The following is a 6,000-nucleotide window of genomic DNA, read 5'->3' as shown; positions in this document are numbered from 1 at the left end:
GGGCTGATCCCCAAAAATCGTGACTCCCTGGGTCTGGGGTGGGGCCCGGGAATCTGCATTTTAGCAAATATGCCAGGAAGTTTGGCTGTGGGTGTCTGGGCACGCCCTTTGAGAAGCACAGACCTCTATGTGGTGCAAACCGATTTAGTGGTACCCAATTATCAAGTGAGTATTAACTGGGCTCCTACTGTGTGCCAGGCACTGTCAGGGGTTGGAGGAGCTGGACAGGTGCATAAGACACGCCCCTGCCCTCCAGGGACGTCACGGGGGGCAGAGCCAGAAGCAGCAGGCACCCAGGTGGAAGGCGTCTGGGGATGCTGACAAGATTCGGTGCAGGGAGACAGGAGGCGGGGGCCTGGGCAGTGGGTGCCCCGTGGACCTGAGGGAGGCAGCCTGCAGGAGGGCGCTGGGGACCTCTGGGGACATTCTTCCTCTTGCTCTTCAGACCAGCAATCTGGTTCTCAACAGCCACCAGCCTCATTTCATTCGGTGTTTGAATCTTCAAACTCAAAACTCGGGCTGTTGCGCAGCAATCCGTCTGTTCCGTTCTCAGCTGGACCTCTAAGAGCGCTTATCAATTTTTTCCTTAGCTTCCCCCGACTCTGCCATCAGTTCTACTCCAGACAAAGTCGTCTGTTCCAGCTGAGCGGTTTGACACGCCTCCCTGCAGGGTACACTGTGTGAATTCTTTTGTTTGTCTGTTTTTAAAATTTTCTGAACTTCTGTATTCCAAACAGACAGGAAACTGGAGAAAATAACCTAACAAATTCCTACCTGCCCATCTACAGATGCTTCCATTTTATTGTATATATTTCCTTCCGCTCTTTTAAAAATAAATGAAACCAGCAGACAAGCTGGAGTCCCACTGACATTATCTTTCTCTCCACCCCTCCCTCCCCAAGGCTCGCCGCTCCTTCTCACGGCATCTGATGTATGTCTGCTCCTGTGTACATATTCATAACCAATATGTCATATCATTTTGCTCGAAAATTTAGCTCCCGTGTTATCATTCTGTACCCTTATCCTTTTGCAAAGTGCCTTTTACACCCACCTTTACGCTTGGGGATTTATCAGAAGAATCAAAGTTTGTCTTCCCTGTGCACACCATCCACGGTTTAGCGTGTCCTCAGCAGTGACACCAGACACAGGAACTGCTGGGAACGAGCCAATGCGCAAAGAACGACCTGTCGATGTCTGCTGTAGTTCTCCAGGATTTACCAGAAATAACCGTGGCAGACTGTTAGCCCTCAGTTCAAAGGGGCCTCTTCACTCTCTTACCCACCAGCGGCAAGAAGCTCCCCAAACCGGGGATGGAGAGGGGCTCCCCCGTCCAGGCCCTGGGCACAGGCGGACAGAACAGACCCTCCCCAGGCTCACGTGGCAGGAGTTGCCCCTCTCTGGGGGATCTGCGAGTCTCCGCAGGCTGAATCGTCCCCAGGGCCCCAGACTCCCTGGTGTGGCTCTTGGCGTCAGGGCAACATCTGTCCCTCCAGTCCCACCCAGAGGGAGCCAAGATCCCACACCTGCCCCAGCCTCGGAAGCAGCCTTCCCACGGTATCTTAAGACTTTTCCAGAGACAATTAAAAGTGAGGAGGAGTCAGGGTAAAGGGTTCAAGCTTCTGGAGGTAAAGGAGCTGGACAGGTGCACGAGACAGGTGGACAGGCAGACAGGTACACGAGATACGAGCCCACCTCCACGGGCGGGACAGGAGGCAGAGCCAGAAGTAGGAGCCAGCTCCCAGGGTGGGGAAGCCCGGAAGCCCCCTGGCCCCTTTGCCTGGTTCAGCACAGCACAGGGCTGACCCAGCCTGAGCAGGTCTGGGTTCCATGTGCATCTTGGAGAGATGTGTGCATCTTGGGTTGTGTGCATCTTCTCCCATGAAGCCTCACTCACCAACTGTTTACTGAGCACCTACTCTGTGCGAGGCACTGGGAACACAGTCCCTGCCCTGGAGAGGTTTCCAGGTGGTGGTGGAGGGAGAGAAGCAAATGAGGGAGGGAAGTGTTCTGATGCTCCTGTAACAAATGACCACAAACTGGGGGCTTATAACAGCAGAAATGTATTCTCTCTAACAGTTCTGGAGGCCGGAAATCTGAAATCAAGGTGTCGGCAGGGCGGCGCTCCCTCCAGATGTTGGAGGCTCTGGGGAGGGTCCTTCCTGCCTCGTCCTCCAGGCGTTCCTGGGCGTGTGGCCGCATCTCTCCAGTCTCTGCCTCCGTCTTCACATGGCCTCTCTTGTGTATCTTTGTGTCTCAAGTCTCCCTCTGCTTTCTCTTACAAGGGACACCCGTCATTAGATTCAGGGCCCACCCTAAATCCAGGATGATCTCATCTGGAGATCCTTAACTTAATTACAGCTAACAGCCTCTATTTCCAAATGAGGTCACATGCACAGTTTCTGGGGCGTGGACGTATCTTTTGGGGACTGCCATTCAGCTCACTACATGGGGTGTGGGGGGACCTTCTGGAAGAAGGAGGTCAGAGCAGAGACCAATCTGTCTCTCGAGGAAGGGAGCAGGGTCTTCAGGAGAGTGAAGGAAGGAGGGCCAGACCAGGGGTCCAAGGAGAGGAGTGGACTGAGTCCCGGCTGGAGAGGCAAACAGGGCCCCCTTGGCCCCCTGGGAAGTGTAAAGGCGATCACAGGGCAATGAGGCGCTCCTGGGGGTCAGCAAAGGGCTGATAACGGACCTGCTATTTGGGAGTGATCTAAATTTAGGATGAACTTTCCAATGGGCAAGAGAAGGCTCAAAATTAAAGCATAGTGTTGGAAAAAAATAAGTTCTAAATATGTTTTTCTCTGAGTTTCATGACTACAGAATTTACATTGAAACAAAAGCAGAGTGTTGCAGGCCCCAGACCGCCAGGCCCCCGGGCGGAGGCTGAGAGCTCATGGCGAGGGGACGGTCAGGCTTCACCTGCCGTCGCGATTCTCCCTCCAGTCATGAGTGACGGCGGACGAGACAGGATTGCTCCCCGTGACTCTGCAGGTCCTGCAGCCCGGGTACCTCAGCCTCGTCGCACTCTGTCCACGAGTTGGAATGTCCCCCGAGGCTTAGGGGAAGCCGTTATGACCAGTATCCACTCACAGAGGAGCAGGGAGATGGGCAATCGCCTACCGCCCGAGATTTTCCTGCATCAGAACGGAGTCCTCAGAGGATGCCTCAGATCACGGCCAAGCCCTGTCTCAGGGCTTCACGTCCTGTATCCCCGGCATCCTTGTGCAAGGTCACCTTGAACCTGTTCCTTGTTTGGCCAGATTTGCGAGTGGCTTCCAGCCAAATGCTTGACTCCTCTTCTCCTGGTTATGGTTTCTGAGGCTGGCTCAACACCTTCTGACCAAGACGAGGAGGATCAACACCGGGGCAATCGCCCCATCTGGTGAACTTGCCGGTCTGTCTTTGAGGGAAGTCCCTCGTGTCCAAAGGCCCCAACAGAGGCCTCACATGGTCCCTTAGAGCTGCCTTCGGTTTTCCTTTGCCCTTTTCTCCAGCTGGAGAAAAAGTGGCGATGGTTCCACGCTGTCGTGGCGCCGTGGCCACGGTGGGGTGTGGCTGCCTGGCATTTATGCCTCTTTCTTCGGATAGGAGCCCAATGGCCGGAATTCCTGCTCCATCCTGCCACAGCCTCGAGGGGCCACCTGCCAAGGGGCCTTATCCTGGCCAAGTGAGGCTAACCAGTCACTTCCTATTGGGCAGAATGTTTGGGCTCACTCATTCATTCATTCCTGTGGCAGACCCCACAGCATGGGCTAATGAAAAGATACTTGTATCTGGGACTGGTTGGGTTCAAATCCTGGCTCAGCCAGTTCCTAGGTGTGTGTGGCAGGTTTTATTTCTGTTCACAATTATTTGGTGAAACATCCCTGCCCCACTCACTTGGCGCCGCTATATGACTTGCCTTGGCTACTCCTCAGAGAACTCAAGTATCCCACCTGAGGTCACACAGCCTGTAAGTGGTGGAGTTGGGATTTGAACCCTTCCACCTCACACCATGCTGACTCCCAGTGCCAGCCCCCCGTCCCCACCAGTGGGTCCAAGGGCCCCCCCACCCCCACCCCTGCAAGCTCCATCTAGGTGTCAGCCTGCTCTGGCAAAGCACATCCTAGAGGCATTTGTGTTCTCCACGTGACGTCTGCCAAACCCAGAGCTATAATGGCAGGCCCATGGATGGTGGCGCCAAGCAGGGGTAGAAGGTTCTAGATGCTCTGTCACTGCCTTGGTGTTAGGCTGACGCTGCTTGTGGCCCAGCCCTTCCCCAGACCAAGGATGGTCTCCCAGGACTATGCAGAGTAGCCATCATCATATTAACAGATGACATGGTGATGAGCAGTTTGCGCCTCACCTCCTTTAGTCCTCCTATAAATGTGGGGGGTAATGCTGTGGTCTGAATGTTAGTGTCCCCCTAAATTCACATGTTGGAATCCTAACCCCTGCATTGGTATTAGGAGGTGGGGCCTTTGGGAGGTGCTGAGGTCACGAGGGTGGATTAGGGCCCGTATAATGGAGACGCCACAGAGCTCCCTGCCGCTTCCACCGTGTGAGGACACAGCGAGAAGTCTGCAACCAGGAAAGGCCCCTCACCCGAGCCTTCAGGCACCCTGAGCTCAGACTTGCAGCCTCCAGAACTAAAAGAAAGAAATTTCTGCTGTTCATAAGCTACCCAGCCTGTGGTATTTGTGATAGCAGCCCAGCCAACTAAGACAGGTAAGCAGGGGTATCGTGGCCCTGGTTTACAGAGGAGGAACCTGGGGCTCAGAGGGGTGAGGGGTGAGCCAGACCACCTGGCTGGTCACCTCCGGCCTGACTCAGCTGAGCGCAGAGCCGCCTCCTGTCCCGTGATGAGTCATCTCCTCCCAGCCGATTTGGCTTTTGGTTCTTGTTTTCTCCCTTTTTCTCTGACTCACTAAGAACCCGGGAACAGGAAGCAGCAGGAGACTGTGATGAGGACAACCCATCCTGGGACGGGGGCGGCACCCTGGAGCTGGCCCCCCTTTCCAGCCTCAGAGCCCCTGGAGAGTAAACGTCCATCGGGAGGGCTGGGCAGGGTTGAGAAACGCAGCCTCCCCCAGGGGTCAGTCAGCTAGGAGCAGCCACCTCCGGGAGGACCAGGAATGCCCTCTGCAATTATGGCTTGTTTTACTGTCGATGGCCTCTGCCCCGCCCCCTCTCACCCCTACACTCGCACAGGTCCCCTGAGCATGAGGGCGCCCAGGGGCCTCGCACAGCGCCCGGTCCCAGCAGGTGTGGTGCTTCGAAAAGAGTCACAGATGTCTCGGCACAGTTCCCATGGAGAGGTGGAGATCAACATCCCTTCCCTTGAGTTGAGGGGGCTTAGGACCGCTTCCCCAGCAGAGTCCAGTGGAAGTGCTGCCCTGTGACTCCTGAGGCTTGGTCAGAAAAGGCCACGCAGCTTCCTCCTGGTCCTCTGGGGGAAGCCAGCCTCCATATAACAAGTCCGACAACCCGAGACCGCCAGGCCGGAGAGGCCACGCTGGGTGCTCCCACCCAGCTGAGCAGCATCAGCTGCCGCCACGTGAAAGGGCCAGCTCGGACATCCAGCCCAGGCGATCTGCCCGCAACCAAATGAGAGACCCCGCCAGCCAGAATCGCCCAGCTGAGCCCTTCCTGAACTCCTGTCCTTCCAAATGAAGGGCAAGGTGGAATGGTGGTTGTTTTACACCGTTCGATTTTGGGTAATCTGGAACAGCTGTTGGATGACCAACATGTAAGGTACTTCAAAGCGTGTCTAAGCAAAGACTCGGGTACCGAGGCTCCATCCCACCCCCACCAGGCCCTGACAGAGGCCAGATCAGGGCCTCCAGGCCTCGGGCGGAGACAGGAGCAAGTGGAGGCAGCCCAGGCGACATTCCAGACGCCCACTAGGTGCCCGTTACGGGGGAAAAAGAGGTGACAAAGGAGAGGCCTCTCTCTGCCCTTGAAGCCTCGCGGTCCACCAGCCGCCCTCTGAATCCCAGCAGAGGCCTGAGCCGCAGCTTCCCA

Source organism: Ceratotherium simum, chromosome 30 (genome assembly GCF_057802395.1).
Source record: "Ceratotherium simum simum isolate JZ-2026a chromosome 30, ASM5780239v1, whole genome shotgun sequence".
Classification (NCBI taxonomy): domain Eukaryota; kingdom Metazoa; phylum Chordata; class Mammalia; order Perissodactyla; family Rhinocerotidae; genus Ceratotherium; species Ceratotherium simum.
This window is presented reverse-complemented; position numbering follows the sequence as displayed.